The sequence below is a fragment of the Panthera leo genome, chromosome A2, assembly GCF_018350215.1.
Source record: "Panthera leo isolate Ple1 chromosome A2, P.leo_Ple1_pat1.1, whole genome shotgun sequence".
In the NCBI taxonomy this organism is placed as follows: Eukaryota; Metazoa; Chordata; class Mammalia; order Carnivora; family Felidae; genus Panthera; species Panthera leo.
In genome coordinates, this window is record NC_056680.1 from 1,714,324 (window position 1) to 1,738,550 (window position 24,227).

Sequence of the window (24,227 nt, forward strand, 5' to 3'; positions counted from 1 at the left end):
TTACATTCGCGGCTTTCTTCTGATTTAAAAGGAAACTGAAGTAACCTGTGGGCTTCAGGGATAGGCAGAGCTGCAGACCAGGTGGGACAAGGAACCTGAGTGGCTGAGGGTGTGGGGCAGGGATTGAGGATGTTCCGAGGTTCAGGGGGCCCCCTCTGTACCCCAACCAAAGAGCAGGACCCGAGACTGGGTAAATGGGTCTCTCTCAAGCAGCCAGCAAGGCCGAGGCCCAGACACGTCACTGCAACCAGAGAAGCAAAGCCTGCCTGTAAGCACAGAGACGCCTTCTCCGGCGGAGGCCTCTGGGGTTTGGAGTCCGGCGTCTGAGTGAACCGTGGGGCCTCCGCAGCAACCAGCCCCACGGATAGCCTGACCTTGGCTTCCGGCCCTGGGTGCAGGGAGGGAATAAAGGTCTGTTGTTATAGCCCTTGGGGTGGGGTACTTTGTTCCAGCCACCCGAGGACACTCACAGACACCCCTGGGTGTTGGCGTGGTCTGATTCTGAGACAGGGGGGCCAGAATTTGGGCCACGGTGACCCCCAGCCACTTGCTTCCTGACGTCAAGGCTGAGGACTGAATAGAAACTACAAAGCAGGGTTGGCACGTTTCTCCTGTAAAGTGGCTGGCGGTCGAGTCACGTCACAGCCGCTCACTCGGCCCCTGCAGCAGGAAGGCAGCCGCGGGCGACGTGAAAATGAACGGGTGTGGCCGTGTGCCAATAAAACTTTATTTACAAAACTCGCTGCGCGGGCCACACTTTGCAACCCTGGTCTGGAGGTTCCACGACCCAGTTATGTGTTGGCTGTAATCATTGGGGTGCGTTTCCCTAAAATACAATTGGGATGCTGTTCAGATGTGCAGGCGTGAAGGAAGGGCGTTCTCAGCTTGCAAGGACTTGGGAAATGAGCATTTACAAAGCCTTTCTGGAAAATGTCCTTCACGATGCAATCCAGGCATCCGAAGACACATTTACACACACAGACACACACACATACTGTGTGTGCACACGTGCATACATAGACATATACTTACACACAATTACACGCTACACATAATTATATATACACAAATACACACGTACACATAGTGCATGCATACGGGCACGCTAACGTGTACACACTTACACACACACAGACACAACTCATCAATGGGAGAACCCACGGTATGAAAGGCCTAGTGGAGTCCAGGAAACTGAATGAAGTCTGTCTAAGTGGGGGGGTAATAATGGCTCGTATTTGTCCTAATTCTTGAAGGAAAAGTACAGGAAGTGATGTACGATGTACTAGTACTATAGTTGTACTAGACCCCTGCTGACATCTGGGGTGTCCCGGGTGCTGTGGGAGCTGCACGGCCTCCCTGGCGATCGCCACCCCCGTGTGACGGCGTCCCACACACCTGGGGGCAGATCACCCCCCGTTGGGAACAGGGCACCCGGAGCAGTGTCTGAGGGGGTCATGCAGAAACTGAGTGGGCCTCAGGTCGGGACAGATGCGTCCCTTCAGAGCCACACATGGGCGGCCCACGTGTGCCTGGAGCTCACACAGTGGGTTTCCTGGCACCTGTCAGAACGCAGGGGCAGCAAAGGACCTGGACCCATGGAGAGAGACGGCCCCTGAGACAAGCCTCGGCGGCACATGGAATGTACTAGAAGGTTTTCTAGGAATAAATGACACCCTGACCCCAGTAGGAAAACGGCAGAAGCAGGGAACAAACAATTCGCGCACAAAAGAAACCCAAACACGTAGAGATGTTCAGCTTTAACAAACACCAGGGAAGTGGTTCACGGCTGATGCCTGTCTGGCCCTCAGACCGCTGAGGCTCTAAGACCACCGCACCTGCGTGGGCCTCCCTCGTGGGGGCCTCTCCTGCACCGGGAGCCGAGGGCCATGTGGCCAGGCGTCGGGAGGAAACCTGGAGCGGGTCGGAGCCGGCTTGGACCTGCCCACGGACACTTGGTCAGAGCCCATTCCGTCCACAGCACAGGACAACCACCTTGATGGCCTGAGGTCCACCAAGTAGAAGGGTGGGCCGGGGGCGTGCCGTCAACTTCCTGCTCCCAGGGCCCCCAGACTCCCTGGATCTGCGGGGGGCTTCCCTGGTCCCGGGGACATCCCGGCCAGAGCCCTCTTTCCTGCTCAGCCGCCGGGCGCGCGTGGGGTCCGGGGTGTGCGGGCCTCGGGCCCCGTATCTCACTGGCAGGGGCTGTCCCTCCGTGCAGGAGGAGCTCTGGGTGAGCCCCCCGGTGGGGGACCCTGACACAGGACCCCAGACCAGGGCCTCCTCCAGCAGCCACTTCTTCTCACATCCTGGAGGGCAGACTCCAGGTCAAGCCCTCTCTGGCTTCCTTCTCTGGCCCCGGGGAGGTCGGGCTGCCCTGGGGCCGTTTGGGTCAAAGACTGCCCTTGCCCCCTGCGCTGTCTCTGCTCCTTCGTCCTAGTCAGCTGACACGACTTACGAGTGTGTTTCTGGACTCTGTCCGCGCTCTCAGACAGCGCCCCCGCCTGCGCCTTCCGCCCTCCACCACCCTCACTCCCCCCGAGGCTCCAGGCAGGCCCCCCTCGCTCGTGCCCACGGCCCCCTGTCTTCTCTCCTCCGTGTGTCTGTGTCCAAACTGACCTCTTCTCACAAGAACACCGGTCTCTGGGTTTGGGGCCTCCCTCATCTCCAGCCTTAAGTTACATCTGCAAAGACCCTATATTCAAACAGTCACGATCTGAGGTTCCTGGCGGACGGGAGGTTTTCGAGGACACCATTCAACCCATTACACGCTCCGCGCCTGTCGTTTGTGGGGAGGGTGAGCGATGCCCCCGGATGATCCCTGGGGGCCCCCGTCTGCGCTCCGGGGTCAGACGGTGGATGTGGGGGAGCCCCTTACGGGTCCACCTGCTACAGCTTTGCTGCCTGCTCCCTGGAAGCTTCTGGTAAGAGAAGGCCCTTCCGGTGGGTGCCCTGAGCTCACGGAACGGGTGGGAAGACGCCCCCCACGTGACCCTTGCTTCCTTCCTGCCCACCCTCCATGGGCGATGCAGCAGCAAAGTCCAGAGAGCGGGTGTCCCCCAGTGTCCCTGCCGCTCAGCACGGCCTCTTGAATACCTCCAGTGCTGGGGAGCTCAGTCCCTTCCTGAACAACCGCTCAAGCCCTCGCAACGCACTGGCGGGGACGGAGGCCAAGCCTTGACGCACGCTGCCGGCGGGGGTTCCGAAACAGCTTTACTGAGATAAAGCCCACACACCTTACACCTCACATGTCTGAAGTGCACGGTCCAGTATTTCCATGACCCCACAAAGAAACCTCGTACCCTCAGCCGTCAGCCCCTCACCTCCCCTCCTCCCCCAGGCCCTGCGGACCCCTGATCCACTTTCTGGTCGTTTCTGCAGAAAGGGCTTTAAGCTGACACCACTCCTGTCCGTCACACAGCCTGGCAACAAATACAGAAGCTACTCTTTCCGACACGATCCTGCGAGACTACAACGCAGCTGTGCGGAGCAAGGTGGGCCCCCGCGGTCGGGGTGACGGTTCCCGGAAGGGCGCAGGTGCTCACAGGGGACGGGCCTCCTGGGTTTAATGGACATCTTTCCCATCACAGCTCTCAGCAGCCGGTTCCCACCGGGTTTCTGCACAGATGGCGGAGGCCAGGCTAATCGGAGGGAAACAACACTGGGAAGACACAGCCCCTCCCCTCCCCTCTGTGTGTCCTTGGAGAACCATCCACACGTGACACGGATGCCCCCCTCCCGGGGTTCTGTGTCTGGAGAAGCTGGAGAGCAGGGCACGGGAGTGGCAGACCGCGGTGGCAGAGGCCAGCGCTGAAGGGGCCACGGCTTGAGCTCTGCACCCCAGGAGAGGGGACGTCTCCTTTGCACCCCTGAGCCTGGAGGCCAGCCAGCAGCCGTCGCCTGTGCTGGGTGGAGTCCGGGCAAAACCCACCGCCCTCTCCCGTCTCCTGTACCCGTACCCGCCCTGCCGCCCTGCCTGAAGCCAGCCAGCACGGGGCTGTGGACATTTCTCGGTGCACGCTGAGCTGCAGCGTGGGTGAGACTTTTTCTCCCAGAAAGCCCACTTTTTTGATTTAATTTAAAACTGTTAAATTCTGGTAAAATGCACGTAACACAAAATTCACCATCGTAACCACGTTGAGTGCACGGCTCAGTGGCACCGAGCACACTCCACGCCATCGTGCAGCCGCCCCCACCATCCGTCTCTAGAACTTTCCATCTCCGCAAACCCAGACCCTGTCCCCACGAAGCACGACTCCCCGCCCCCTGCCATCCACTCTCTGTCTCTGCGGACGGGACTCCTCTAGGGGGTCACGCGGGACGCGTCCTTCTGTGCCCGGCTCCTGTCACTGCGCGGCGTCCTCCGGTCCGTCCACACGGCGGCAGGCGGCAGGACGCCCTCACTTTCCGAGTCTGGACGAGACTCCGGCGTGTGGATGGACGCGCTGTGTTTACGCTTCGTCTGTCGACAGACGTGCTTTGCAGCTACCGTGAATCGCACCGCTGTGAACGCGGGTGTGCAGGCGTCCCCTCGAGGGCCTGCTTTCAGTTCTTCTGGGTGTAAACCTGCAAATGAGGTTGCTGGATCCCACCTGCTTGAGGAAGACCCGTACTCCCCGCGGGCTGTCCTCCGCAGCTGCCCCGTCCCCCGTTCCCGCCCGCCGTGCACGACGCCTTCGGCTTCTCGGTGCCACACCTGCTCTGAGCCACATTCTAAGCCGAAGCGCGGGGTCCTCATCTGTCAGATGGGCTCACGGCTCCCCCAAAGGCCTGAGGCCCCCCTGAAAGACGGCGTGTGTCGGGCTTTGCTTTGCTCCCGGGGGAAAGGTCGTCCCTGGGCGGTTGGGAGCCAGGGAAGAGGTCCTGGTTTTATTTTGTCGTGTGTGTGGGGGTGGGTGTGTGTCTGGGCCCTCCTTGAGGACGGATCTAGAAAGCCGCCAGGGGATGAGCAAACCAGGACAGCCCCGCGCACACGCACGCACACTCAGGCACGCGGATGCGTGTTCCCAGAGCAGGGGCCGCGCCAGGCGGCCCCGGGTGGCGTGCAGGCATGTAGCCCGGGCCGGCCGGGCGGCCAACAGTAAAACCGACGTGCCTGGCCAGTTCCAGCTGTGCGCTCCGTGCACCCTGCGTGTGGGGTGCTGGGAGTCTGCAGGGGCTGCGGGCCGCTCCTTCCTGCAGGGCAGCGGTGGCTCCCGGACCCGCGCAAGCCTGGCGGGGCGAGGCCGCCGGCTCGGGAGGGACACAGGCCAGAAGCGGCTGCTGCCAGTCGTCACGCACCTGGAAAACGGGAGCCTGGCGACGCGTCTGTTCCGAGCTCATACACTCCTGTCACCTGGGCCCCGGGGTGTGCAGCACTCTGTGTCCTCGGGCACGCAGGCTGGGCCCTGGTCGGCGGGTGTGCTTTCCATGCTGTGTCACGAATCACCACATACGTGGTGGCTTCCAACACCACCCATTTAGTGTTTCAGTTCTGGTGGCCAGGAGGGGGGACACAGCCGGGCGGGGTCCCTGCCCCAAGGCTCCCTAGTGCCGGCCGGGGCTGCTTTCTCGCCAGAAACCCCACAGAGGACGGCCTGTCTCTGCTGCCTCCGCTGGCTGGCACAATCTGCCTCCCCGTGACTGCAGGAGTGGGGTCCCTGCCTTCTTGCTGGCTGTTGGCTGGGGTCATGCTCAGCACCCAGAGACCGCCCCGGGGCCCTGGCCATGGCCCCTCCAGGATGCCCTTTTATTGTGGCAGCTTTCCCGGTCACGGCCAGCAAGGGAGACAGTGACTGAGAGGCTGTGAGTGACCTAAGAGTCTTACGTGACCGAACCTGCTTACGGCGACATCTGTCTCCTTTACCACACTCCCCTGGGGGGAAGCGGCCTTGCCCACATGGAGCGAGGGGAGATTGCACAGGCATGGTGCCCGAGGGGAGGGTGCTGGTCACGGAATAAGGTGTGCAGAGTGTCTGAGACCATCTCCCGGGGCCCTGAGGAGGGAGGTGCCTGAGGTGCTGGGCTCCGAGAGGGGAGACACCCGCCGGGTGGTCCCTCAACTGGGAGGCAGCCTGGGCTGCTATGTGCATGATGGGTACATATGACTTACGTGTGGCGTGCGCACAGATTGCGTTTACGTACCCGTGAGTCAGATATTATTACACTACGCAGTTATTTTATGAATAAACCTATGAAGCAAAGCAGACCTTTCCTACAGGAGGCGTCACGATGTCCGCGTGCAGAGAGGGGAGTTTCAGCGGTGAGGCTCCGAGATGTGCCAGAACGTGCTGGAGCCCGGCCGGGCCCTCGGAGAAGTGCCGTGGAGCCCGAGCACAGGGGGGAGCCCCCCACGTCCCTGCACTTGCCCCACACTTGACTTTATAAAGCTGTGTGTGGTTTTTTTCTATTTGAATCTCTTCCGGACTCTTACTTCAATTCTCTATGAAACGAGGCAGCATACGAACAATTTAACACGTGACCGCTCTGGGGCGCGTGCGACAAGCTACTGGTCTCGCGGGGCTGAGAGGGCTGGCATGTCCCCCCGGGGCTCGGCTCCTAGAGGGGACCCTCAGGCCCCGTGACTGTGGAACCCGGAGGGCCGGGCAGAGAGGTGCCTGCTCACTGTCCCTACAGACACCTCGGCACTGCTGACGTCAGGCCGGCTTGTTTTCTGGGGCGTCCTGGGCCCTGCCTGCTCAATGCCAGCAGCCCCCCCAGCATCATCCGGCCCCAATGTCATCAGCGTCAGGTGCAGAGACATCATGGTGCAGGGTTTCCAAGTCACAAGCCCGGGAAGGGGTGGAGTGGGGCTGGAACCCGTGCCTCCTGCTTCCCAGGTTGAGGGGTGTGGACCCCAGCCTGCGCCCTGTGCATGGAAAACAACCAGCCCTGGCCACGTGCCAGCGTCACTTGTGTGCTTGGGGCCAGGAAACGGCTGGAGGGACGGTTTAGGGGAAAACATCCTGAGAATGCAAACCACCAGCCCCCGCCCTGGCCCTCACCCGCCCACCACGGCCTACTCTGGAGGGACCCCTGATCCTGGGGTCCTGCTCCTGCCTGGACGGGTCTGGGTACAGAGGCCTGGGTGGTGGCCGCCCAGATGCATGTGACACGCTGTGTGGCTCGGGGTTGTTCTGAAACGTCACAGAGTTAACGAGAGAAAAGGAGGCCCCTCCCAGCGGCACTGGCCACCATCCCCGGCCGCGGGTCACCCTGTCCTGCACAGCAGCTGACTGGGCGGTCCCCTGGAGTGCTGATCAGTGACTCACCAGGGACCCTACCAGGACCCAGCTCCCCACGCTGGTCATTGAGCTGGTTGAACCAGCTGACTGGCAGGAGGGGGACTGCGGGGCTCAGGGCCTCTGAGACCTGAGCACACAAGCTGGGAGAGCCTGGGAGCATTTAGGGGAACAAGGTGGGGAGACAGGGAGTTCTGCCTCTGGGCACCCCCTCAGGGACACTGGAGGAGGGGACACCCATGCGAGGAGCTTAGCAGAACAAAGCGGGGGGTCGGCAAAGATGCTTTCTAGGCGTGGAACAAGCGAACAACAGGGGTGCGTATCCCCGCCCTCGGGAACTGGATGAGTCCCTCGGTGCTACCGTGACAAAACACCTGTCCAGTGGCTTAAACCCACAGCATGCTTTCTTTACTGTTCTGGAGGTCAGAAATCCAGAACGGGCCTCCTGGGGCTAACACCCAGGCGTGGGCAGGGCCGGTTCCCCCGGGGCCCCAGGGAGCCCTGTGTCCCCCTTTTCCGGCTGCCAGAGGCACCGCATCCTGGGCCCGTGGCCCCTCCTCATCCTCACGGCCAACAGCACGGGGTCCGCCCAGCTCTCTGCCTCCCTCTCGTGAGGACCTCGTGAGGACGCAGGGCCCCCAGAGCGCCCAGGGTCGCCCCGCCTCAGGGGCCTTGACAAGGTCCCGTTTGCTGCGTGAGGGAACAAGTTCACAGGTCCTGGGGTCAGAACGGGACCGTCTTTGGGGACCATTATTCTGCTGGCCACACATACTGCTCCAAGAAGAATCTTTTAAAATGAAACCATCATCAAGATGTTACAGCACCTGGTGGGACCTGTGCCCAGGCTTTGGGAACTCCTCATCTCTTGGATCCCTCACCCTGCCCCAAGCCCACCCACCAGCCTGCTCACAGCTGCCAGGCTGCCTTTTTTTCCAACTCAGTTCAGCCACGGCCTCCTCCAGGAAGCCTTCCTGGCCTTGCTCTTCTTTGGGCAGGCTGCCTCGGCGTCACTCCCTCCTTGGCCACCCCGCTAGGCTGCCCTGGGGCTTTGCAAAGTTTGCAGCCCAGTGTCCGCCCCCAGCAGATGCTGAGTAAACGAGGAGCCACGAAACGAGCGGGGTGACGGGCTGAATCCCCTCCCCACCCTCTGGTCCTGCATCCATGACCCCTCGGGCCCCTCGTCACATGGAGGGACAAGGCAGAACACACGCCTGAGCGTCTTGGGGCTCACCTGTCTTCTCGCCCCTTTGGCCCCTATCTGGCCACACGGAAGGCCCGGCATGGGCCGTGTGGACAGCCTCAGTGGCCCCCACAGCCGGTGCCGGCTTGGGCAATTCCGGCCTGACAAGTCGTTAATCTGTGATTTGACCCCAACCCCGACAGAGGTTTTCTTAAGGATATAAAGTCCTCGATAATGAGACAAGAGGAGAAACAACAAAAGGGGTCTCGGGCAGAGTGGACTGGGTGCCAGGTGTCAATGTCCTCACTTGCAAATCGCCCAGGACGGCTGGGGGGTGGTCTCTGAGCTCTCCAACCACAGGAGGCAAAAGCACCCGCTGCTGTTGGGTGGGGGCGGGGGGCTGCCCCACTCACCCCCGAGTTCCCCAAATGCAGTGGCAGAGGCACACTGGTGCTCAGACTCCCGGGCGGCACATGTGGCTTTGTGCCCCACCCTGTGGGGATGAGGCTTCCGACTCCGTATTGACGGGGACACCTGCCTTTGAGGGTGCAGACCCTGAGACATGCCCCTCCCACCCCCAAGTGCCTGGCCGGGTCCCACTCACTCCTCATCACTCATCAGATGCTGGGTCAGGGTGAAGCACGATTTGGTCCAGGACGCGGCTCTGCCCGTGGCTGGCACGGCTGTGGGGGGTAAAATACTGAGCTTTTTACAAGGCGCCGTGTGGCCGTTAGGCAGCTTGTGCTGGGGAACGGTGGGTGTTTGGGAGGGAGTGGGACGGTGTCTGTGGGAGCAGTTTGTGGAGGGCCCTGTAGGTGGCCTGTGCCCTGCTGGGTGCCTGATGTTGGTTCTGTGACTCCCTCCTTAACACAGGACAGCAGCGTCCTCCCAGGAGACCTGTCCCCTGCCTCCTGTGGGGATTAGAACTTTGGTCTACGGGATCCCTAGTTTACCACCACAAGGTGAAAAGGCAAAATGAGAAATGCTTTGCCACAGGAACAAGAGACAAAATATTGAGGTCCTTAATATATAAAGTTCTCAGGCAAATCAATAAGACATCAACAAACCAACTTAATGAATGTGAGATCCTGAAATAGTGTGGATGATAGAAAAAGCTCACTGGTGGTACAATGTGTGAAATTTGCATCAGTTCTAGGCTTTGGACAATAGTATTGCAGGAAGGTTGATTTCTGAGTTCTGATAAGTGTTTGGTGGTTACGGAAGATGCTAACCAAGAGAAAGCTGGATGAAGGGTATATGGGAATTCTCTGTACTGTCTCTGTATCTCTTTTGTTAGCTGCAAAGTCTCTCAAAATTTTAAAAATGTCCTGTTAACAACAGACGTAAGCAACCTACAAAAAGCGTCATAAATGACCACAGATTAAAAATGTTCCACTCTCTAGTAATCCAAACATTGTAGATGACTCAGGAGATGTTCCTTTTAGCCTCTGATCCAAAGAGACCAACAAGCCATGGCACCCGAACGCGGTGAGGGGCCCTGGAGGGGGCACGTCTGGGAGAGTGATGGGGCAAGTGACAGAACTTGGACGCAGACCTTGGACTGGATGAGACGGTGTTGATGTGACATTTCCCGATTCTGCTGTTACCCGATTTTCTGGTTATGTAAGACAATGTCCTCGTTCTCAGTAAATACCCAGCACAAGATGTGGGGGCTAGGGGACTGGTATCTCCAAGTTAATCTCAAACAGCTCAGAGAGATCAATATGCAAACACCTATAACCACGTATACACAGAACCGTATGGGTACAGAGGCCACGTAACTGTGTCTATGGCAAACATTGCTCTGTGCATACGTATGTATGCAACCTGTGCGTGTGCGAAATAACACGTGTACACGCACGCACACCCACACGGCACGCACACACAATACATGGGCGCAAGCTTACACGTGTGCAGACACGTGCACACGCATGAGCACGTGTGCTTGTGTGCACACACGTGTGTATGCACAGAGAGGAAGAGAGAGAACAGGCCAGCGGGGCAGGCAGAAGGGCTAGCACCCCAGCGGCACACGGAGGGGGTGTGGGTTCCTCATACTGTTCTTGTAGCTTCTCGGTAAGGTTGAAACTACAGCAAAAACAAGTCAGTCTGGAAGGGACTCCAGCAGCCGTCTCCGGGTGAACTTCCCTAATTTAAAAAAAATTTTTCTTCTTTTATAAAGTTTCTTTATTTTTGAGAGAGAGAGACAGAGTGCTAGCAGGGGAGGGGCAGAGAGAGAGGGAGACACAGAATCCGAAACAGGCTCCAGGCTCGAGCTGTCAGCACAGAGCCTGACGTGGGGGCTCAAGCCTACAAGCCATGAGATCATGACCTGAGCCAAAGTCAGACACTTAACTGACTGAGCCATCCAGGCACCCCTGAACTTTCCTAATTAAAAAAAAATGGGAACAGATTCACATACCATAAAATCCATCCTTGTATAGCAAACAATTCAGTGGACCCTTTCTTCTTTAGACCCTCATGTGTTTTCTGAGACAAGTTTTAAGACAAATAGGTGTGACTTTAAAATTAAAAAAAAATTTTTTTTTAATGTTTATTTATTTTTGACAGAGAGAGACAGAGCGTGAGCTGGGGAGGGGCAGAGAGAGGGAGACACAGAATCCGAAGCAGGCTCCAGGCTCCGAGCCGTCAGCACAGAGCCCGACGCAGGGCTTGAACTCACGAACCACGGGATCATGACCTGAGCCGAAGTTGGACACTCAACTGACCGAGCCACCCAGGCACCCCTAGGTGTTCCTTTTATAAATAGGAAATAAGAGCTATTTCTAAAAGGCCTGACCTTTTGGCACCTTTACAGACTGCGAACCGGGGGCTGGCCAGCGTCCAGAGGGCTTGGGGACGGCACCGGACCTGGCCAGCGCTCAGCCCGAGCTCGGCCGGGCCCCTTATTGGTGCAAGTGCTGGGGCTGCTGGCATTTCCCATCTTCTAGAGCGACTTTCCTGGTCTCTGATGAGTCTCCCATTTGCTCAGCAGGCCTGTAAATTCAGAGCGAGGGCTGCACACGGGAGCCACCTGGGGTGACACAATGCCAGAGAGCTCGAGTCCCTGTGAGCCCAGAAGAGGCCGAGAGACAGGGAACAGCGGGAAGGGGATGGGCCAGCCCGGGGACACATCCCAGTCCCAACGGCCACCTGCCAGGAGGCCTTGGTCTCTGAGACTCAATTTCCTCAGATGCAAGAAGGAGACAGAAGTAACACGCTGCTCTGGGAACTCAGAATAAATACTGTGTTTGGATCCAACAGAACATGACCTCAACGTCATCTCGGCTTTGGCACCGAGGTCAACAATACTGACCCCCAAAACGATGTCACGAGAAGGGCACTTCAGTCTGGGTTCTTCCTCCCAGAAACCCATCACCAGGAAAACCCCACCAGGGAGACTTTCTACAAAATTCCTGGCCAGTCCTCCCCCAAACTGTCCACAAAGCAAGGAAAAGTCTGAGAACCTGTCACAACCAACAGGGGCCTGAGGAAACGTGATGGCCAAATGGGACAGGAAGTGGCAGTAACGGCAGGGCTGGTGACATCGGGATAAGCCGTGGAGGCCGATGCACCGATGTGGGTTTCTTGGCTGTGACAAGGCACCGTAGTCACGTCCGAGGCCGACGGGAGGGGAGGCTGCCTGGTGGTGGAGGGCGCTCTCTGAGCTGTCTTTGCCACCGGCCTGAAAATCTAAAACCATCCAAAAGGAAAAGGTTTACTTAGAAGATAAACCAGGGCTCGCAAAGTGCTTCCGGAGGGTTCCGCTCAGCTCCCCCAGCACTGTCCGCTTCCTGTGGGCGAACCAGGTCTGAAAGCCGGAGCGCGTTCGGTGAGCCGTTCTTGGCGGGCGAGTCACGGCTGTGCCACGTGCCCCCGGCTGCGGGACGCCCCCGAGGGGGAGGACACTGCCTGTCCGCACAGGGCTGTTCCCTCTTGGAGCTGACAGGTAGGTCATCTTTCGGGCAAAAATGCCTTGTGTCCCCAAGATGCTCCCCTGATGCTGTCAGGATCCTCTGTGGGTTGAATCGTGCTCCCCAAAAAGATACGTTCAAGTCCTAACCCCCCCACACCTGTGATGTGACCTCACATGGAAACAGGGTCATTGCAGGTGCAATCAAGTGAACAAGAGGCCGTTCTGAAGTAGGGTGGCCCTAATCCAAGATGATGGCGTCCTCACTAGGAGAGACGAATCTGGACACAGAGACAAACAGCAGAGGCCGCGGGAGCACGGGGACCGAGGTTAGAGTGATGCTCTCACTAGCCAAGGGCCAGACCCTCTGCTGGAGCCTCGGGAGGGAGCCCGGCCCAGCCCCGCCTCGATCTCAGACGGCTGGCCTGCGGAGCCAAGGGAGAATAGGTCCGTGCGGTTTTAGGCCGCCCCGTGGCTGGTGACTCTGCCACGGTGGCCCCAGGATGCTGACACGGCAGGTGCGAGCTTTGCCTCACGCGGTCCTTTCCGTCACGGTTGGGCGAGGCTTTCTGATTCCATCCCTGCTCCCGCGGCTGTCAGCTCTCCTCTCCAGGGGACCGTCCCCCCTGTGCCACGGGGAGGACACCGAGTCCAGAAGGTGGGACATTCCACAAGGCTCTCGGGCTCTAGACAAGTAACAGACAAGAACTGGGCCGAGGAGAGGAGTGTGTGCAGCATGGGATCCTGCCGGGCCCTGGGCCGGGAGCAAGCAGCAGCAGCCAGCTCTGGGAGCACGCCCGCGGGCCAGTGGGGGTCCCGGTGCCGCGTCAGCGTGCCGCACTGCCCCTGTTCTCGCGCGGGAGATGTTTAGCCCGCAGATCACTTGCAAACGGAAGCGTGCGCAGAGAGGTAAGTGGATCGGTGGCAGGCAGGGTGACGGGGAAAGAGGGTGTGTCTATAGGTGGTTATAGATTCACACACAGATGACAGACAGGTGACAGTTCGGGGCGGGGGGTGATGGATAGGACAGTCGAAGCCACACGCATCTGTGTGCACACACACGCACACACGCGGCCCCTCCCGAGATCGCCAAGAACACTCCTGAATCCCAGTTCTCCGAGACATTCCACCCAAGCCTCCTTCCCGAGTCCCCCTGGGCCATCCTGCGAGCCCCACTTCCCGTCACCCCGCTCGCCAGGTGCTGTCCTCCACTCATCCCCGTTCTCCAGAGGGGCTCCCACCTGGAGCCTCCAAACGTGGGGCCGGGGCGTTCTCTGGGGGCATCCCAGGCACCATGGGGGCTGAGCAGCCATCCTTAGCCCCAGCGTCAATGCCAGGACTCCCCATGTCCCCACCACAGATGTCCCCAGGTGTGGCCCAGTGTCCCCTGGGGGCTAGGTGACGGCCACTCCTCACCGCACCGAGAGGGTCGCTGTCAGGACGAAACACATCATGGGAGGGGTGCCTCTGGGCTCTCTGCCCGGGCTCTGGGCTCCGAGGGAAGCGAGGTCATAGAGACTTGGGAGTCGGGGACGGGCAGGCTGCTGACACAATCCGGCTGGCTGGTCTCAGGGGAGCTGTTTGCTGCACTTTCCTCCCTGAGAGCTCAGAGGTGCAGATCCCACCCCCCAGATAAGGACGGGGACTCTTGCTGCAGAGTCACGTGGGAGGGAAGCTGGTCACATCTCGCCCCTCCTCCCAGTGACCCCACCTTCCACAGCCTCGAACCTTACAGCTGACCCCAGGCCAGCAGCCACCCCCAACGGCCCCCTTGCCTCCTTCTGCAACTCTGCTCACTGAGTGAGGAAGAAACGTCCGGGCAACAGCCCCCATCTTTGAATACTGGCACGGGGCCAGGACGGGGTCCCCCCTCCGCCCGCCACCCCCAGCAGTGAAGGGGGCAGAGGCGGAGGGCAGGAGGCAGCTGGCGTGATCCTGAGGCGGTGTCATCGGTGAAATGAAACGAGTAGACGTGTCGGGGACAGCCAGACACGTTTCTGTCACAGGGGAAGCTATTTGCAAACCTGAGCGGGGAAGGCAGCGAGAACGGGGAGGGGCTGGCCCGGAATCAGGAACTCAGTGCGAACGGTGGGCAGCTTTTCCAGCAGGAGGCGGACGGACAGGTGCCCGGATGGTGCGTACGTACATGGAAGATACAGAGGGGAGACACGAGACAGAGCAGCGACAAGCAGTCACAGACCCGGGCGCACGCGTGCCCGACCAGAGCACCTGGAGGCAGTGACACCCGAAGGCGATGAGCACGCGGGGAACGGGGCCCGTGCCCAGACAAGGGCGCCGAGGGTCTCCGTGAGATTTACTTCACTTCACGTGGCGGCCCCTCAAGCCACGTCCACAGCTGGAGAGCGAGACACCCGCGCCTCTCTGACATCCGCGTAAGGGTCCCCCAACACGTGCCCGCGATCGCGAGCTTACGGAAGCAGTGGGTCTCGCCGTCTGCTCACCAGCGTTTGGCAGAAGGAGAGACTCAGGCGCCTCTCACCAGAGCGCTCGTGCCGGGACCAGACAAGGCCGGCCGCTACCGGTTCAGCTCAGGACTCCACCGGATGAGTGGACTCCAGGGCGGGCCGCCGCTCTCGACGACACTGGACGTGGTGGCACATGAAGGCTTCTGGCACTTGTCAGGCACGTCTGCCGGCAGGTCCCGGCAGCCTCTGGCCTTCGTGCGGCCGCGTCCTCCACATCTTCCTCCTCTCACGGCGCAGCACCTGTATCCTTCGGACCCTACCCCGCTCCAACCCGTTTTCCCTTAAACGAGGCGTCCAGGGGCGCCTGGGTGGCTCAGTCAGTTAAGTGTCCGACTCAGTTTCAGCTCAGGTCATGATCTCACGGTGCATGAGTTTGGGCCCCGAATCAGGCCTTCTGCTGTCAGCATGCAGCCTGCGTGGGATTCTCTCTCTCCCTCTCAGTCTGCCCTGCCCTCGTGTGTGCTCTCTCTCTCGCTCTCTGGCTCTCTCTCTCTCTCTCAAGATATACAAACTTGTAAGCAAGAGATTGTCCACAGGGAGGATTTCCCCACCACGGGTCGGTGATTCTCAACTGGGGGCAATTCCTTCCTCCCCCCAGAGGACACTAAGTGATGTCTGGGGACGTCTGTGGTTGCCATGACTTGGGGGCTCCTGGCATTGAGGGGTGAGGGTCTGGGACGCTGCTCAGCCCTACCCCCAGCCCCCAGGATGCCCAGGAGAGAATGGCCTGGCTCCGTATCAGCAGTGCAGAGGTGGGGTGGGGGGGCACCCTGCCTTAAGCCTCAAGTAGCAACAGCCAGGACATCTGGGCTGGGAGGCTCAGAGTGGAGCCAAGGCATCTGCCCGGATAGGGAGGTCCGGCCACGCCCTGCTTCGGGGAACCAGGATTCGGGTCCTCACAAGCCTTTGCTTTCCTGCACGCCGATGCAAGAGACCACAGAGGTCAGGGACGGCCAGTCACCTGGTGAAAGGACGCTGGCAGGGCCTCATCCACGACACATCAGCAGTGCTCCGGCACGCACGGGGTCTCGGGAATAGGCCCGCCCCTCCCCGCGAAGCTCACAGGCCTGGGGAGAAGCGTGTGATCCCGCAAACCAGAATCAGAAACCTCGTTTCGCCAGTGCGAGAAGTCACCAATGCATGAACGGGGGTCCTGATTTCGCTAGGGGAGGGTCAGGAGGCTCTTAAAAGGAGAAGGGTGTTTAGTGGGAGGGACGCATTGACCCACGAGCCCACCCACATTCTCACTTTCTGGACTTGCATTGCTTAGTGGGGGTGGCGGATGGCTCTTTAGGCCTCCAGCTACGAAGCAGTCTCCCGCCTGCTGGGAAGTGACTGGAAATAGTGCAGGGTCATCGGCCTGAGGCTCTCCAGTTCTGCAGGGGCCAGAGAAAGGAGGGACGGGGCTCTGCCCCTCGTGTCCACAGCACCCTGTGCCTGGCCCAGGGCCCACCCCGCAGTCTGCTCAGACAAGACAGCACAGGATGGCCAGACTCTTCTGTTCAGCTTTCTGATGTCCTTGCTTTTAAGTTCTAGCTTTGAAAAAAAAAAAATTTAGAGGCGTCTGAGGGGCTCAGTCGGTTGAGCGTCCAACTTCAGCTCAGAGTCTGTGAGTTTGAGTCCCGTGTCAGGCTCTGTGCCGACAGCTCGGAGCCTGGGGCCTGCTTCGGGTTCTGTGTCTCCCTCTCTCTGCCCCTCATCCGCTCACACACACTCTCTCTCTCAAAAGTAAACAAACATTAAATTTTATTTCTACTTTCGGAATCACTACGTATTCCCAAGCATGACTGCAGGAAAACGTATAGTGCAACTCTGCCCTAGCTTCCCCCAACAGCAGCGCCTTGCACACGGCTGACGTCATCACCGGACAAACGCTCCGTTTGTTACGACCAGGAAACTGACATTGATGTGATCCACAGAGCTTGTTCGGGCGACCCCGGTTTCACACACGCACAATTCGCGTGCACACAAGTGTGTGTCTTTCTGGGCACCGGGAGCAGGGGCGCAGGCTCGCGTACGGTCAGGACCCCCTCCCGCTGCCCAGGCAGCGCCCCTCCTCCTCACCCCCACCCTCCTCGCCACCCTGACCACCCGTCTGTGGTCCTCGGCCAGCAGCACCTTCAGGGGGTCCCACCCACGAAGCCCACGGTTGGTCTGACACCCGCGTCGGCACGAAGGACGAAGTCCATGCAATCCCGTCTCCAGACGCAGAGGAAGACTTGACCAATCTCGACACTCCTCTGTCGTAGAAACACTCACCGAACACAACAGAGGGAACTTCCTCAACCTGATCGGGGTTGGGGGGCCTCCACGAAAGCCACACTCATGCCCACGCCCACGACGAGAGCCCGACGCTCAGCGTCACGCCGGACATCCCGAGCGGGAGGCTAGGCAAGGAGGTGAAACAGAAGGAGTCCAGACGGGAGAGGAAGCCGGAGAACCACGTGCACACAGCACCATCCGCACGGGCACGGCGCTGACAGGCTGCCCGGAGACCAAGCAGGTGTCTGCAGCCACCTGCCTTTTCCTGGGCTTGGCACGGGGGGTGGGAGGGGCCGGCGGGTGGCTGAGCTGAACGGCCACCCATCCCGATCAGCTAGAAGGGCGTCAGACTTACAAGCCACAGGGAGACAGTCCCAGGCGGGCTCTCTGCACAGCGACAGGGAGCGAACAGACCTCATAAAACACGTCGTGAGTTGTTGTCTTTCGCTGGGCTTTTTGTTGTTGTTTTTTAAGTCAGTAGCTGCCCCCGGGCCCAGCAGGGCGGTCAAAGGGCCTGTTCCTCCACCGGGAGCAGGGTGAGGACAGACGGCAGCTGGACGCCAGCCCTGTGGGAATGTTGTCCCGTCCGGGGCTGCTCTCCTCCACCCTGCTCTGACCTTCGCTCCAGACTGTCTGCTGACGTACCCGTCCTCGGGTTCGTGGGAACCCACCGTGGGAACCCCAACCTCAGGGTCGGCCTGGTTATAGCACTCTGAGTCCTGCGTCCTGGGAGCCCGGCAGCCCCTGGGCCCTGTGCACACGGCTATACAGCGTTTGTCACTGAAAACGTCACCACACACACGCTGCAGGGCGGACGGACCCTGAAAATATGCTGGGTGTCCGTCCACCCGTCCCGTCTGTCTGCGCCCGTCCGTCCGCCCTTCCGTCCACCCACCCCTCCAGACACAGACGCCACAGAATCGGGAGAAGTTCAAGCAAAGCCCGGGGCTTACGAGCCACATTTCGATACTTTTCTTATCCTTTCTAAATGTCAATACCTACTTTACGTTTTCAAAATTGAACGCAATGATAAGCACATCGCTCCTTGGATTCCTGATGCTCTCGGTAACCTAGCAACCCTCGTCTCTCCGAGGACACGGGAACAGCCTGGTGCGGCATGCCCGACGCACACACAAGGGCTCTGCGCGCAGGCAGCTTGTGGGAACCGCTGATGCAGAAGTTGCAAAGAATGCACCCTCCTAGCCATTTCCTACCGATCTGTGAGGAACCCCCTACGTGCCCATGCTGCGTGCCAGCATGCCTCCCCGCCTCCACTCTGCCCTGCTTTCTTTCCTGGGGGCTGGAGGCATCATCGCCTACGCCCCAGGCTGTGAGCAATGGTCCCTGATCGGCAAAAGGCTCTTTTTACGGCTTGTTGGCTCAAAGCAGAAGCCAGTGAGGCCGTGTGCTGTGTTCGCTCGGTGCCGTCTCTTCAGTCCCTCTGTCAGTTATTGGTTAGAACAAAATAAGTTTTAGTTTTTATAATCATTTTAGGCTCTACGGAAAAACCGTGAGGATTGGACATCTCCACACCTCGCTTCTCCTGTTACTGACTTCTGGCGTGAGTACATTTGTCCCGTGAGCGAGCCAACACTGACACGTTATTACTAACTGAATCAGATTTCCTTAATATTTCCCCAATGTCCTTTTCTCCCATAGGACCCCACACAGGACTGCACTCCGCATGCACGTGTGGCGACGGTTCGTTTTATGTGTCCACCAGGGTGGCCAGGGCGTGCCCGGTGCGTGGTGTGGGGGTGAGGGTGCCCTCTGAGTCCGTGGCCCGAGCATCGCGGGCTGCCCTCCCCCGTGAGGATGCGCTCTCCGCCTGGCTGTCCAGCTGGGACATCGGCCCTGCTCTGCATTTCGGACCTGAGCTCAGCCGAGGGCTCGCTCCGTCAGCCCTGCTGGGTCTCCAGCTGGCCGACTGCAGTTCCTGGACCTTCTCTGCCTCCCTGGCCACACGGGCCAGTTCCTTATAGAAATCCTCTTTATCTCTATATCGTATTGGTTCTGTTTCTCTGGAAAACCCAGAGAATACAGTCCCGCAGGGCTGAGACAGTTTCTCAGATTTTCCTTGTTTTTCACGGCCTGGACAGCTTTGAGGAGGACTGGCCAGGGATTTTGTGGGAAGTCGCTCAAGTAGGGTTTGTCTGATGCTTTTCTCACATTATTAGATTGGAGTGATCGACTCTGAGGAGGAAAACCAGAATAAAAGTGTCCTCTGGTACACGAAGAGTACAAACTTCTTGGACGTGACACCAAAAACACAGGCATCAAAAAATAAATTGGACTTCATTAAAATTAAAAGCGTGTGCATCAGAGGACGTTCTCAGTGCAGTGAGAGGCAACCCACAGAATGAAAGAAATTATCTGCAAATCATACAAGCAGTAAGGAGTAATATGCAGAATATATAAAGAACTCCAACTCTTTTTTTTTAAAGGTTTTACTTTTAAGTAATCTCTACACCCAATGTGCCCGAACTCACTACCCCAAGATCAAGAGTCACGTGCTCCACCGACTGAGCCACCCGGGCGCCCCAAGTGTCTGACTCTTGATCTCAGCTCAGGTCATGATCTCGTGGTTCGTGGGATCGAGCCCCCCATCAGGCTCTGTGCTGACAGCGTGGAGCATGCTTGGGACATGCTCCCCCTCTCTCTGCCCCTCACCCACTCGTGCATATGAGTGCTCTCTAAATAAATAAACAAACAAACATTAAAAAAAAAAAAAGCAAAAACCTGACTGAAAATGAGCACCCTGATAGACATTTCTCCAAAGAAGACCTACAAATGGCCAGGAAGCACAGGGAAGGATGGTCAACATCACTGGTCATTAACCATTAGAGAATTAAGTCAAAGCCACAGTCAGATAGCACCTCACACCCCGTAGGATGGTTATGATAAAAACAAAAAAGCAGCAATAGAAATAGCCGGGTTGGTGACGATGTGGAGAAACCGGAACCTCGTGCCCGGCTGGTGGGAACAGAAAACGGTGCAGCCGCCGTGGAAAACACTGTGAAGCTTCCTCAAGAAGATTAAATATAAAATTACCATAGGATCCAGAAATTCCACTTCTGGGTATAAGCCTAAAAGGTCGGAAAGCAGGGACTTGAACGTACACTTGCACACCCGTGGTTGCACACCAGCAGCATCGTCCACAATGGCCACAGCAGGGAAACCACCTGAGTGTCCACTGACAAATGAAGGGTGAACACAGTGTGGTCCGTCCACACGCCGGAATGTGACCCAGCCTCAGGAAGGAAGGACGTCCTGCCACCTGCCACCGCGTGGACGGACCCGGAGGTCACTGTGTGCAGTGACGGGAGCCAGACACAGAAGGACACGTCCCGCGTGACCCCACGCACAGGGGGTCCCCAGGGGAGTCCCGTCCGCCGAGTCAGAGAGTGGGTGGTGGGAGCCGGGGGGGGGGGGTGTCCGTGCTTCATGGGGACAGAGTCTCGGTTCGGGGAGATGGAAAGTTCTGGAGACGGATGGTGGGGCTGGTTACACAACAGCGTGAGTGAGCCTGATGCTGAGCTGTGTGCTTGGCGGTGGCTGAGTTACAATAAGAAGAAGCTACATGTCCTGTTTAAAAGGCCAGGACTCGCTTAGGGTTTCCTCCTCGGAGAAAGGGAGACTTGGGCGGAAACCTAGCCGGCTGTGCAGAGGCATGGGGACACCTCGGGGTCTGCCTCCGTCTGGGCCTGCGGGGCTCCTCCGAGGCCTGGTAGCCATAGCCCTGTTCTCACCCTAAGTGGCTTAGAACCCAGAGCTAAGAAGTCAACATAAAATGTGGCCCCACACTTCTGGGGAACCCAGCAGAAGCCAAGCCTCTGGGAAGGAAGACGCTCTCAGCCCAGGCCGCCCAGGGCCAGCAGGTAAAGCTCAGGACGATGTGTGTGCCATGCACTGGGTATCGTGACACACCCACCCCTGCGCGGGGCTGCGTGTCTGGGAAAAGTCTGCGAGCAAGTCTCCGGGGTGACATGGCAGCGGTGAGGACAGTGGGAAGACCGGCCCGTCTTTAGCACAGACCCTCGCTGGGCCTTCTACTTAACTTTTCCGTGAATTCCCCCAATTTAACGCACACGACAGCTCTGGGCAGTAGGTGGGTCTTTCTCCACGGCACAAACACGCCCGGCATTCCTTTGCGTAAACGAGGAAACTGAGACGCAGGAGAGCCAGGAAACCAGCCCAAGGCTCGTGATAACAACGTGCGGCCAGCGGTCAGCGTGAGCCTGGACGGGCCGTCGTCCACCCCGCACGCACTCTCCGTGCGGGTCCAGTCACGTCCCCGGTGGACACCGTCTCTCTCCTCTTTCGCGTCAGGTGCAGCTGCACAGCCAGCCAGCATCCCCGGGCCCTGAACCCTTCGCGGGTCCCCGGTAAGGAAGATCTTTTCTTCTCGGCTTTTTGATTGCGGGACTTCACTTTCCCCCAGATAGCGAGCAGCCTCCAGATGTGTAAACTGAGTTCTTACGAGGGCCACGTGAACTGGGGGCATCCTGATGCACGATGGGCCCTCACCCCGTGCGGGCTCCACGCTCTCTGACGAGCTCCCGAAGAAAGGAAGTCTGGAAGGGTTCATGAGAAAGAGAAGCAAGGCGGAGAATGCACGGCCCCACACCGAGTCAGTATCACTTCTGCCTTAACTTCCTTGAAGCTGAAGGGGAAGAAATTAGAAGCTGAACGAAAAGGTCACCTCCCTTCAAGCTGGAAAGACGTCTAGTTTCTAGAAGCGCCTCCAAAAATGGGAAGCCGGGTTTCCAGCGTAGTTTCCACTGGGTGCCGGTGAGGAAGGGGCTGCAGGGAGGGGGGCGGCCGCTGGCTGGGCGAGCAGTGGGGCGGAGCGTGCCTCCCGGGCTCGGTCCTGCTGCACAAACACCACGTGGGGCTCTGCTGGACGGCCGCCGGCCTGCCTGCTGTCCCGGGCTGACCCCGGGGAGCACTGCGCTTTCCCTCACTGACCTGGGGAATGTCTGTCCTCGTGAACGTTCACGCTGAGATCTGAGGTTTCGATTTCACCAAAACAAATACCGTGCTGGTCCACCCCTTCCGTGATTAATCCAAATAAACCAGTGGCTGGTTCCTGACAGCATCTCAAGGGTTTCCAGCGGACAAAAGCACGGCCCTGCCAGCCCCCAGAATGCAGAAGCGGGGAGCTGAGCGGATGGCCCCCGAGGCAACCGCCTCCCTGGGGTCCCCGAAGTTGGGGGAGGTTGCGGAAGTTGGGGGGGTTGTGGCATCTATCTAAGGCTGTGAAGTAATCATTTAAACTGGGTGAGGCCTACAGCACGTCACAGAAGGCAACATGCAAATCTCGGTATGAAGGGTCTGTCACCAATGGAGGGAGCTCCTGGGGGCTCCAAACCACAAGAAGCTCCCTGCCCGAAGGATCTGGGAGGCAAGGACCCCCAGGGTCGGGTGGAGGTAAGGCCTGGTGGGGTAGGAACTTTCTAGAACGCGGTTTTCCCCTGGGCACTGTGGACATTTGGTGCCAGTTCATTCCCTGTGGGGCGGAGTGGCATCCCTGGCCCCACATCCTCGATGCCAAGAGCACCCCCGGTTGTGACAACCACAGATGTCCCCAGACACGGCCCCGTGTCGCCTGGGTGAGACTGGAACTCCTGACGCCTGAGCAAACAACTGTCCTTTGTTTCATCCCAGGGAGCAAACACTGCATCTCCTGGAGCGGCCCCGGGCAGGTCGGAGGCGCCCGCCACGAAGTCAAGCTAACACTCCATCGAGCAGTAACACCGCACCCTATTTCTCTGTGTTCCCCTTGACAAAGGTCCATGTGAAGCCTCCAGAGGAAAACGCAGGCAAGAACCAGAGGGACAGAAGAACCAGAGGGACAGGAGCTGAACACAGCACCTGCTCCCTGGGGTTCCAGGCCCCCCAAGGCCGGCGCCCTCTGAGCCTTCGGGTTGGGCTCACCCCTTAAGGGGCGTTCCTGATGCATTTAGGACTGGATCCGATTTGCAGAAACTCAGGTGGCTGCCCCCAGGGGCAGCCCATCGTGTCCTGGGGGAGCTGAGAGGAGTCCCATCGGTAACACGTGTGTCACAGAATCAGCAATTGGGAGCTGGGTTAAAAATAGAACATGAGACAAGTTTCGTACACGGAGCGGGTCTGACTCCCACCCACAGTTCTGGGACTGCAGGGCCAGGGTCGGCGCCCAGAGCCGACGGGCAGTGGGGAGCGCAGGTCCCCTCTCCGGCCCGCTCCAGATGCCCTCGAGGTGAAAGCCTTGCAGGGTGTGAGAGCTATTCCGGCTCTTACTACTCTTAACAACACGGCCCTACACGCCAGCCATCTGCTTCCGTGTGCGGGTGAAGACAGAGCAGACCGTCCCAACACTGGGTGGAGGGCCAGCTGGTGGCATTGGATTCATCGAGCGACCGTCCCCCCACCACGGCAGAGGGGTCTGCCTTACCTAATTTAAAAAGAAAATTTGCTAATGTTTATTTATTTTTGAAAGAGAGAGACAGACAGACAGACAAGCGGGGGAGGGGCAGAGAGCGGGGGAGACCGAATCCGAAACAGGCTCCAGGTTCCCGGCTGTCAGCACACAGCCCGACGTGGGGCTCGAACTCACAAACTGTGAGATCGTGACCTGAGCCGAAGTCAGATGCTTCACCCACCGAGCCACCCAGGCGCCCTTAACTTTAATCTTTTAAAGGACGTTAACTAGAGGAGTGCTCTCCCAGCAGCTAAGGGGGCAGTGGGTCAGGTCGCTGAGGCCCAGCTCTGTGGCTCCCGGGCCGCGGGATGCGGGCAAGCTGAATCTGGACGGACTCCCTGGCTCCTCACCTATGAACCGAGAAGCGCAGCAGCACCGGCCTCAAAGGGAGACGAGACAAAGCGCTCCTGGAACCGTAATTCCAGTGATGCGGAAACGTTCTGGTCCCGGGACCCGTCCGTGCTCTTAAAAGCAACTGTGGCTACACGTGTGACAGTGTGAGGCGAGGCGAGCGGGTCGTGCCACGGCTCTCACCAGCTGCAGATATGCGTGCGCACCTGCGCGCGGCCAGCTCCCCGGGGGCAGGGACGGGGGCGGTTTCCTGGCCCTGTCCCTACTGCTGGGCAGCAGAGACACCTGCCTGCAGCACGGCCTGGGCAGGAATCTGCCGGGGAAGAGAAGGGGCCGTGTGAGCCCCAGATGGCCC

General features: G+C 59.0%; 1 protein-coding gene across 2 annotated transcripts in view; it reads right to left on the minus strand.

Annotated features, from left to right (window-relative positions):
- The window catches only part of GNG7 (G protein subunit gamma 7), a 116,722-nt gene that overhangs the window by 36,100 nt on the left and 56,395 nt on the right, over positions 1 to 24,227 (minus strand). The window lies entirely within an intron of this gene.